The 12,438-nt window shown below is 33.8% G+C and overlaps 1 pseudogene; it reads right to left on the bottom strand.

Annotated features, from left to right (window-relative positions):
- Positions 1 to 1,867: 1,867 nt before the first annotated feature.
- Positions 1,868 to 4,235, bottom strand: LOC132255076 (PR5-like receptor kinase; annotated as a pseudogene).
- Between the last annotated feature and the right edge of the window lie 8,203 nt (positions 4,236 to 12,438).

Below are 12,438 nucleotides of genomic sequence, written 5' to 3'. Positions count from 1 at the left end.
ATGAGCCACTTCTTTATTTCACTTTGTTTTTCTTCTTGTATTTTAGTGTTGCAATTTTCCCGGTAAGTACTAATACAAGAGGTTTCATTTTCCTAACACCCTTATCATAGTCTTATTCAAATAGCCTACCAAAAGCAATACATTTTGAACACTCATACTCATCATCTTTCATATTACTATAATTCACATGGAAATTATCCATCATCAAAACTTTGCCAAGAGTGGTATCTTTGGTAGTATGCCTATTTGCTGCTAATTCAAAAACCAAAATCCTAAGGTTGGTATTACAATGGATAATTTTTAGAATTGGATCATTGGAAGTCACATTGATTAAATTAATTATAAGAAGTAATTTGATAAACTAAAACTTTATATAGAATAATTGATTAATTTAAAAATCAAGTTGAATGCAAAAACCATAATAGATTCAAAAACTAAGAAATAACAAAACAATAATTTTATTCTTGCCTTGATCCATAATGTCAATATAACACTTTTGATGTGAGACGAATCACCTTATGAATTTTAATTAATACCTTTAACTCACTACTCTTATATAGTGGATGAGTCCCTTGTATGATGTATATTGTTATAAGTACAACAATCGTTAAAATATAAGAATGAGAATGTGACTTAGGACTTAATTTAGAACTTGCAAATTCTTTGAATTGGGATGCCCTATCCTTTGGTGCCACACACATGAAGTTGTTATGCTACTTCTCATAGAATTTAGATATAATTGTTTTATTTCTTCTAAGGCATAAAGCATACCTCTTTTATGGCCGTTACAAGGATATTTTGTTACGCTTAACAAAATAAAGATTGTTAAACTCTAATGTCCACATGATGTTAGTGGAAAGTTGTCGAATAAATAGTAGGTTTTTCTTTAGTATGACAACTATAAGAGCATTTCTAACCTTTAGTTTACCATATTGAGTGCATTTGAATATTACAAATTCAGGAAATTTATAAACCTTCACCATTTCACACAAAAATCATGTCATGCTCCTTAAGTTTACTTAGTTAATAAAGTTTACTTGGGTCATTTAGCATATGTACTGAGGATTGCATTTAAGTCAACATTAAGAATTTGCACTTGTAATTAATTGCAAAGATTTGGGAAATGATAATGCTAATCATGTTTTATACAAGATGCTAATAAAACTATTTAAGCCATTAATATTCTTGTAATCCATGATGCTACATTATTTTTCTGGTACTAATAACTTGTGTTGAAGTCTTGTTGATAGAAACTTTGGTGAAAATTATGCCCCATGAGAATTAGAAGTGGAAAAACATTTGTTTTTAATACATTCCATATTTTTATTTCTCTAACTAATCAACACCAATCATGCCAACAAGTCTAGTTGATGTGGCTATAGTCTTGGTGCATGTAGCACCATCGTTATGCTCTCCTCCCATGGTTTGATTTAAGGCTTGGGCATTTTTAGGACATTCTTGAGGGGCTATATAGTACGCCATTTTAGTGTTAATTAATCATGAAATATTGCCTCATCTACACCTAGCAGGGGTGTAAACCATATGTGATTACAAGTTTCATCATATCCTTGGTATTCCTCCTCATCGAAACATGTATGTTTTTCATTGAAAAACTATATAGAATGTTACGCTTAAAATATAAAAATAGGTTTAGGATGAATCACTGAATAGTTTTCAGATGTTGAACGTTTGGCAGATCATTGATCATTTACAGGAGGGATGTTCTCTAAAAGGACTAGTTCACAGAAAATTTTTGCAGCTAAACCAGTAAGCATCAACATTCTTGTTGCCTTTTCAACTAAAATCAATTATTCAAAACTCAAGACCGAATACAAAATACAGTAACATAGTAACATTAATTCACATTTTTGTCCCCATCAAACAAACCTTGTTTTTCCCCTTAATTATGACACTAATTATGTGGAAGAATCTTGGTCTGACATCATAGGAGAAAACAGGAAAGGCTTTGGTGGAATTTCCAAGGACTGAAGGTTCCCTTCCAACATTTCTACTACCTTGCTGATTGATGGCCGATTGGACGGATTGGTCTGGATGCACCACATACTCACTATAATCATCTTCCTTGCTATTTCTTGTTCCTCGTCGGTCGTAACTTGAAGAAGTAGTTGACATTTGCCTTGCTCAAGATTCTCATAGATCCAGTCAGGAAAATATATTTCACTGGCATTGGATTCTTGAATATCAATGTTGTTCTTTCTTCCTCCCACCATTTCGAGAACTAACATTCCGTAGCTATAGACGTCGGATTTATGAGAGACTCCACCAAAATTTCTACAGAATACTTCTGGAGCAATGTATCCAACAGTGCCTCTTGCTCCTGTCATTGATATGATACTCTCTTTCCTCTGGCATAGTTTAGCAAGGCCAAAATCAGAAATTTTAGGGCAGAAATCTTCATCTAGAAGAGAATGTTGTGAGGCTTTATGTCAAGATGTAGAATCCTTGTGGTGCAACCACTGTGTAAGTACTCTAGTCCTCGTGCAATGCCAACTGCAATTTGGAATATAGTTTTCCATTACAGGTTCAAGTTTGCACGATTAGGAGATTCTTGATGAGAAATGAACTTATCCAGAGATCCATTGGGCATGAATTCATAGACTAGAGCTCACTTTTGTGTGGAGCTCACTTTTGAGAAATGAACTTAAATTAATTTCAATAATTTAAGAAAGAAGAAAGGGTTTGCAGGTGAGGGTGTGGTGGTTGGGTGGAGCTCACTTTTGTGGAAACACAAAAAAGCTAAGAAAATACAAAAAGAAAGAAGAGAAAACATGAAAAATAATCTATTATTTGAATAGTGAAAAAACAATGAAAACATCTTTTTACTGTTCTTAAAAAAGTGGTTTTTGAGAATACAGGAAACACAAAAAACACAAAAAACAAAAATACACCCCCTTCCCCAAACAAATTTTTTGTATTTTTTATTTTAAAAGGTAGATGACACAAAAATGACTATATCATAATATTGTGCTGCACCACATCAATGTGATCTTGCAAAATAAATATTTTTCTAGATCAATACTCATTCCAATTTCTAAGCATTGTACTGCTTCTCAGTGTGTACACATGCATCACAAGGTTCAAAATGTAAGCCCCAGCCTTTTCCCCATCCCACCCCCTTCTATTTCTTCTTTCTCTCCCACTCTATGATGCGTGCATCTGTTTATGTACGTGTATGCATATTTGGTGTCTAGCAAGCTTGAAGCATGAGCATGCACCCATGTAAGCCTCAACAGAACATGCAATTTCAGCAGCACTGCACTAAGGAAACCTCAAGAAATAGGCATTTGACAAATTATAAGTGGTAAGCATGGGGAAGTTGAAGGGGTTGGTGTTCTAAGGAAGTAAACGAGGGTTATGGTGTTGGGTTATGGAAGGTTATAAGAAATTTGTGGGAGACAAGTTAATTGCAGGATTTCCTTCTCGGTGGGCAATGGGAGAAGGGTAAAGTTTTGGAAGGATAAATGGCGTGGCGATGAATCTTAAGTATTTTTTTTCCTTCTTTATTTGCCTTAGCTACTTCCAAGGAGACTCATAGTTCAAAATCACGGTATTGGTCATCAACTTGGAGGGTTCCAAGGCACATTGGTATCGGCATCTCGGTTCGATATCGGATGATAAGCAAAATAAGATACTTAAGAAGTTCAAAAAATTATAAAAATTATTTTAATATAATTAAATGAATTAAGAAATTAATCAACTTAAAAATATATTAACATAATAATAAACGAAATGATTTCATAAATTATTAACAATAAATTAGCATATAAAATAATACACCTTATATAATAACATTACCATGTAAAATAGTACATTACCTAAATTAAAGTCATTCATACCATATTTAATATATAAAATAATAATTTTCAAATTCCCAATTCCAAATATCATTGGCATATAAAGTAAATTGATGCAAATATATGAACATCCGAAATAATAAATCATTTTTATATAAAACAATACATTAAGCCCTTTTCTTCAATTCCCAATCCCAAACATCACTTATTCACACCACAAGATACCCAATTTGCAGTTTTGCCTCTCTACAATGCACACCCAAAGAACACCGAAAACACAACGGAGATCGAGCAAGGAGAGGCAACACCAAAATGCAAAGATCGTCATCGATGGAAGAATGTGATGTTTCTCATCAGACAATCAGCACAACTACATCACCGACATGAAGCTTTCTTCTTCTCCTTCTCCTTCACCGTCATGGTCTTGAAAAAATTTTTCTTTTGAAGAAAACTCTCATTTTTTTTTTTTAGAGATTTCTCAATTTTGGTTGCTTTTTGTGTGATTTGAAAGGGAAATATATATATATATATATTTTGATTGCTTCTTCTCCTTCAACTCGTAATTTCAATCAAGTCCGCTCAAAATCTCGACCGAGTCAACCGAGTTTAACTAGTTCTTAGTTGGGTTTGTATTGAAGATGATATCGGGTATCAGACTCAACATAGAAAGGTTCAAGAGAGATACGAGTCGGCCAATACTTTGAACCATGAGGAGGCTTGGGTGGCGAACTTGTGATCTCACTCTAATGGTGGAGGTGTGTGGACTCGTAGATTCTCTAGGCATCCAAACAATTGGGAGATTGAGGATGTAAAGCTTTCTTTGCAAAACTACTTGTTAAGAGGGTAGTTGAGGCAGTAAAAGACAAGGTGTGTTGGTTAGAGGCAAAGAGTAAATCTTTCTTTGTTAGGGTCACTTTACTCTAGCCTAGAAGAAAGGAGATTTGAATCATTCCCATCTGTTATTATGTGGACTGCTTGGACTCCACTTAAAGTGAGTTTCTTTGCTTGCGAGATGACCTAGGGAAAAGCTTTGACTCTTGATTAATTACAACAAAGAGGTTGATCTTTGGCCAATATATGTTTTCTTCATCACACTCATGAAGATTCAATTTATCACATTCTTTTGCATTGTAGCAAGGCGAGGGAGTTGTGGTAGCTTTTGTTCTCTCTTTTTGGTATCTCATAGGTGATTCACTCCTCCATCAAAAACACCTTGTTAGGTTGGAATGGCTCTTTTGCGAGGAAGAAGTGGAAAAAAAGTTTAGGGAGCTACTCCTTTACGCCTTTTTTGGATAATTTGGTAGGAGAGAAATAGAAGATCATTTGACAATGAGGACCTCTCTTATCATAAACTGAAAGTCCTATTTCTATGTAGTTTGTATTCTTGGTCCAAGTTGATTATAGGCGATGGATCGATGTCCATATTTGATTTCATTGATTGGTTAGGTTCGGTTTGAGGGAGTATTTTTTTTGTTTTCCCACCTTTTTTGGGCTCTTTGTGGCAGCCATTGTATACATCATATGTACCTTGGTGCACCTTTTTTGGCACTTTTCAATACAATTGCTTCTTATCTGTCAAAAAAGAAATAAGTCTTTCACAATTTGCTTGAACTTATTGGAATTGAGGATGGGAGAGCATAGTTCTAAAACGCACGCTTAAAGCACAACCGCTCCCTAGTTATAGCGCATCACTTGCCCAGACATGCGCCTTCATGAAGAGGCACCCCTTGTCGACTTTATTCTTTCTTTTTAAACACTTTTATTCTTGAAATTTCTAATTATGTATTGAAATGTATATAATTTCATTACTTTTTATTTTTTTTATAGATCAATTTCATTACTCTTTTATTGAATGCTTCTTTTAAATATTTTGAATCCTAAGTTTTTTATTGATTGGATAAGATTTTGAATCATATGTTATAAAATCAATATGCATCCTAGGTCAATTTCACTTCACTCAAACCCATACCTTGTGTTGTGCCTTGTGCCTAAATTGTAGGAGACTTTTGCACCTTTTAAAATTATGTGGGAGAGAATCATTCAAGTAGATCAAGTAACCATAAATAAAGGCAGACAAAGTGACTCAACATTGTATAGCAAAAAGGTAGTGAGTAAATGTTGCCCTAGGTTTCTTACTGAGTTTTCTAAGGGATGAGATTATTGTTCCAAATGTTTACACAAAAAATAATAATAATAAAATAAAATGATTATCCCAAACGACAATATCAAAGACAAAAATAAAATAAAATAAAATAAAAAATAAAAAATAAAAAATTATAGGAAACGACAAAGAGATATATTGATAGAAAAAAGAAGTACAAGAGAAAGATGAGGAATCCTCCCACCAAAGAAAATCTAAACTACAAGAATACAAAAACAAAAATATACAATGTAAAAATAAACAAACTCTCTAGGTTAGACCGACCCATTGGAGCTACACACTGCTAGCCAATCAAGTTGTAACACATTAGGGGGAATCCCCTTAAAAACCTTGGAACAAAAAGCCTAAAGAGAAGCAGTATCAGAGACAAAAATTCATGCTCCTTTATAATTCAATATCCCTTTTTCTTGGTGAGATTGATGAGGCAAAATAGTTGATATGTCATTCAGAGGGATGCCAATCACTGCCACCAGTTTCAGTTTAGATATTTAATGTTAAATCTTAGAAACATTGAACTGCTCATATCACTAATAATAATCACACAGTTGTGCAAAACTTATATAAACAATGCAATACATAGGATATGGTACAATTTATATATTTTCACATAAAATGATACATATCAACAGTAGATGATTAATACATTATGAACACATCTGACTATTTTGATCATTATTAACATAATTAAGTTTTTCAATTGTTTTTTTCCCTTAAAAAGATCAGCATATTAATATTTAAATGGCTAAAATGGATGACCAAAAGAAGAAATTGAAAATGATCTTATGTGAAATTCTGCACTTGTGTGGTTAATGCCACACATGGATTATTGAAGCTTAAGTGGTCTTATGTGGAAGCACAGTACTCATGTGGTTAGAGGTACACATGGAAAATCAAAGCTTAAGTGCAACTATTGTGCCAAGGAATATCAGTGAGGTGTTATCTGAGCGTAACATATGTTATTCTAATGATACGAATACTAACTGCAATGCTGTAATAAAAAAAGAATGATGACTTTTGCTTAATATATCTTTTTGTTGTCATATTTTGAGGTTTTTTGCCTTTTAGGAGGATGAAGATGAAACTTAGAAGAATAGAACTTTGAGCATAGCAAATAAATGTTCATATGTCAGAGTCCATACAAGTCTATAGTTATACTTTTATGAGATCATAGTTTTCCATTCTAGGCAAACAGAAATGCATATAATGTAGGTCCTCCAAACGTAAAAATGAAAAATAAAAAGGCAATAAAAAGCAATGCTGAGTGACTATTTAATTAAATTAAATAGAGAAGTGTTGAAGGCAACATAAGCAGAGACCCTTTTTTCCCCCACAGAAAAATTACAAATGGAGAAGCAGAGCATCTAACCTTTCCAGTTGATTGTCCATAGCCAGAATAGTCATACCTGGAAAAATCATATATATACCAGACTCAGGCATTGAGATAAAACTGTCAACAACATAAAAAATGGTTCTATTTCATCCCTAACATTTCTAATAAAAATCAGATTCTGTTTACAAGAATCTGTATATGGCTCTAAGAATATTGCTAAATCTCATGTAAGGAAATTTGTATCTGTGCAACCCAGCTTGGATTCCAGATCTCAAGCTCTCATTGAAGAGTTTGTCATTAAGCAAAACACATGTAAAATGAGCAAAGTTCCAAATTGACTGACAAAGGCCTTGGTGCATGCCATGTACCTCTTATGTACTAGGCTCACGCCCCCTTTTTGTTAGGCATCTTTCAATGCATACTACTTAATTGCATATAAAAAAAGGACTAAGAATATATGTAGGGAAAAAATAATTCTTGCCACATAAAGTATGTGATACATTATTTGATAGCCCAGGACTTGAAATATATGTATTTTAGCATGTAGCACACATATATCTAACTAACCGATACAATTGATTGCAATGGTAAGTTGTAATCTTCCAATGCTCCAACAAAACTGGCCTACAAAGAGCAACAACGTAAAAAAAGGACCGTTTAAGAAGCTTAACTAGAAGTAACTATACTAGGTTTTTCTATAAGAATCTTCTCATAAATTAGGATAAATAAATGGTGGTTCCTCAACTTTAAATGAGATAGGAGCACTTTGGTATACACAAGCTACCTCCATCACAAATTTAATACTAACCCTGTTACAGCAGACACAACTTCAATATGTTGAACCACATCATTGTCTAGGTCCTAGGTATTTATAAAGTTAATCCTAATCCTCAGTATGATAGTAAAACAGCACTTATCATGATTGAATTATTCTAATAAGAAAACATAAAATAGAAGCCTATATAAAACAGAAAACTAACAAAAGCCTAATCAGTTCATGAAAACAAATCTATATGAACTAGTGAATTCCTAATTGTAAAACAATTCTATTTTTATAGCTCTAAGGTGGTTGGAACTTAACAAAATTCTCAAATGCTCCTGCCTCACCTTGTATCTTATTTTTAACTTTTAGAGGAGATTTGCTTTTGCCCTTTTGGTAGAAATACTTACAAGTCTCTACGTACGTATCATGTGTCCATTCTTTTACTTTTCTTGCAAAGGTGATTGCTTTCTTAGTGAGGTAGGGTGCATGATATCAACATAAAATCTACGAAAAAAAAATTACTAGATCTAGAATATAAACTTATTCATGATAATTCACTCCCCCGGAGTCCAAGTTGCTAATAAAGCTTTTTCAATACAAAACCCTTACTAAACAATTTTAGCAAAAATAAATTTTCTCTCATTTATTATTGTAATGGTTGTGTTTCTTAATTGGAGGTGCCTTTCAACTATCACAAAGACATGGTTCCGGGGGGGGAGATGGGGGTATCATTTTAATATACTAAAAATTTTCAATAAGGTGGTTATCTTCTTATAGGAACCAATTGCGAACCATGCAACAATAAATTCCATTCATAATGCCAAAAATGAATGCCAAAGTCATTACTAAGAGTGAGATGACCTATGATTTCATGTGGTCATTAGTAACCATAAGTAGCAGGTACCAAAGGCTTGGTTGAGTCAAGATGAGTAACAAGGAAAATGTCACATTGTTCATGTTTATTGAGAACCTATTCTCAAATGGTGCGAGAAATGGTTATGGGATGGGTGTGTGGAAAACAATCAGAAAAGCATGAGACTCAATCCAAGGCAAAGTTCGCTTCTCTATTGGCAATGGAAGAAGCATCAAACGTTGGAAAGATAGATGGAGTGATGGTTCATATTTCGAAGAATCTTTTTTGTCTTTTTGTTTTTAGCCACAAACAAAGATGCATGGGTAGCAGATATTGGGGAGCAGTATGGGGAAAGTGGTTGGTAGAGCCCTCACTTTTCTTGAAAGCTTGAAGGAGTGATGGACTTTCTCTAAAAACTCCAAGCTTGCTTAGTTAGGAGTGAGGAGGATTGTTTGGAGTAGAAGTATTCCAAGGGTGACAAGTTCTCCATCAAATCCTTCTCCTTTCATTAGTCCAAGGAGCAAGTAAGTCATTTCCTACAAACTGTGTTTGGAATCACTGGATTCTAGAAAGGTGACTTTTTTTGCTTGGGGGGCATCGTGGGGCAAAATTTTGATATCAATCAACTTTGAAGAAGGGGATGGAGTATGCCAAACAGATCCTATATGTGTAAATTGGACGAGGAATTGGCTAATCATTTGTTACTCCATTGCCTATAGCATGTATCCCGTGGCAACTGATTTTCTCTCTATTTTGTGTGGTTTGGGTGATGCATTCGAAAATATAAAGATATTCATTAACCTAACATGGTTCCGCCATGGGCAAGAAGTGGAAAAAAAAGCTTGGAGGGTCACTTTTGTGTGTCTGTTCTAGACACAATGGATGGAAAGAAACAAAAGAGACTTTAAAGATTCAAAACAAAAAGAACAAGCAATTAAACTATCTTTTATAAATAATAAATGATTATCTTCTGACCATGATGGGTTTCGTAGTTTGGATTAGTTCAAAATAACGAGAGGGGGTGAGAGGGGTTTGTTTTTTGTTCCTCTCCTCATTCTTCTTCTTGCATATTTTCAAGGGACCATGTATGCATTATGTGTACTTTGTTGTGCCTTTGGTTTAGGCACTTCACATATTTTTTGTATATATATATATTCTTATTACCCGTAAAAAAAATGACACAAGGTGTCAATTGGTTATCAGAAAAAGTAGAAAAAAAGAATAAAAAATGTGACAAAATGTGTCTCGCTCTCTAGAGGCATGAGGCCTAAGCCCTTTTCAACGTTCTTCAAATACGATATTCACATAAAGACTCAAATATTTAAAGAACTATTTTTATTTGGAAATTTATTTCTTGACACTATTAAAAATTAAAAAAAAATAAAAAGATAGAGAAACTCCATCTGCTTTTTCCTTTTCTTTTTTTTTTTTTTTTTTTGGAAAAGAAACAAGCATCTTCATTTATCTTAAAAAGATAAATACAAGTATGTGCCATCCTTCAAAGATGTACAAAAAGGTTAAAAACTAAACAAGTGTCAAATCCCACTTGGGGAAAAAAAATACAAAGGAGAGAAATATAGGCAAACTTCATCTTTACACTATTAAATTAATTAAGTTTAATTAAAATAATTAATTCAATGACAAAAGTAAAATAGTAATACTTTGCAAGGCCTACCACAAATAAATAAAATAAAATTTTATATAAAACATTATTAATGTGAATTTGTTATTTTCAATCATATCTTCTTTACTTAATGATAACCCGACTCTTGGTAGCTTGGCATGTAAGGGTATCAACAAAATTTATACCTAAGGTCCTTACACTAAAGTAGCAAAGCTACTATAGCATAGTGGCTCTAGGATCGAACACTGGGAAGGGTTTTTACTTTAACTGGTGAAGTTCGGAGGATGGAGTGAACTTTTCTTAATAAAAATTAGGTTAAGATGAAAACATAAAAAGATGAAGGTGTTGTAAACTAAACTAACATGAAAATAAGTTAAAAGATGGAAAAAGAAGTTTCTCAAAGCTTTGGATAGCCATGCTTAACTCACTGTGTAAAAATGGAGATTTTGGGACTTTTCACCTCGAGTTGGGGAAGCAACTAAGGTGATGCTTACTTCCCGAACCGGTATGAGTTTAACAACTGAGTTTTAGTCCTTGAAAACTTACAAAAAGGGTAGTTGAACCTCATAAATGCTCTTTTATTGATATAGGTCATCTCCTCGACTTGCAATACAATGGCTCGTAGGAGATAACTAATGAACGTCAGTGGATCTAACAATAAGAATCCACTGAGACCAAAAGGTTATCAAGTATTGGCCATTCAAAGCAAGTCAGAGGGATTAAAAGCTTTACTTTGAATGAAAACATTTATGATGCTCAACTACTTACATTCATGGCTTGGAAATCTCCATCCTGACACGGGAGCTTCACATGGCATCCATTACTTCAAGAAACTAAAAGGTTTTAGCCTCTCATCCTTGGGGATTTCATCCCCCAAGGATGTTTGGCTACTAAGAAAATGAGAAAGAAAAGAGAAAAGAAGCGTATGAACAAAAGTGCTCTTATAACTTATAAAGTTACAGGTTACAAGATTAGATGATGCGTCTCTAAGGCTCTTCACCTCTATTTAAAGACAATAACAAGCTAAATTACAAGAGCTATTACAAAAGCAACCTATTCATTGGTTGATTACAAGGGTAAAATAGGTATTTACAAAGCTAAAAATCAAGCAAAATATCTTGGAGAACCGGTAGTGGAATAACATCAACAACGTCTCAAAACAGGGGATTCAAAGGAATTTCGCAATGTGCCTAAATCCACCTTGCGAAATTTTCGCAAGGTGTTTCTTCGTGGTGCGAAGTGGCAAAATTTCACACCATGAAGAAAATCTCCTTGCGAAATTTTCGCAATGTGAAATTCACCTTGCGAAATTGGTCATTTGACATGATGCAGTTGCCTTCCGAAGGCCATATCTTCCTCATTTCAGCTCCAAATCATACACGGTTTGAAGCGTTAGATTCTTGACTTCCTAAGCTTTCAAATGGTATATAGAATGAAAAAAATGGACTTCGGGAAGTGCTTCAAAAGTGCGAAAGAAGACTGCAGCTGTTTTCTTCACTCTGTTTTCCTCTTCTCCATTGCTTGTGCTCGTGTTTCCACTTGAAATTCAAGCCTATAATTGTCCAAAATCCTTGCTTAACTCGCCCAAATAGCTCCTCCATCAATTGGCATGCTTGAATTGGTTCATAAGCTGATGAAAAACATGTAAACTTGCCACAAAATGGTTAAAACCAATTACTAAGGACCTTAATGAATTAATTGGGTTAAATGAATATGATTACTACTCAAAGGTGCTTAAAATCATTATAACTAGGTCTACAAAATAGCACTTTTTGGTAGTAATCACTTAACCACAATGCAATTGATAGTATCAAACATTACACAATAATTTTTTAGTTACAATTTTGTATTAAAAATAAAATCAATAGCAAGAACAAAGTGTGTGAGTATTT

This window comes from Vitis vinifera, chromosome 14 (genome assembly GCF_030704535.1).
Source record: "Vitis vinifera cultivar Pinot Noir 40024 chromosome 14, ASM3070453v1".
NCBI classification, from domain to species: domain Eukaryota; kingdom Viridiplantae; phylum Streptophyta; class Magnoliopsida; order Vitales; family Vitaceae; genus Vitis; species Vitis vinifera.
Note: the sequence above shows the minus strand (reverse complement) of the source record. Positions and strands in the feature narration are given on the sequence as shown.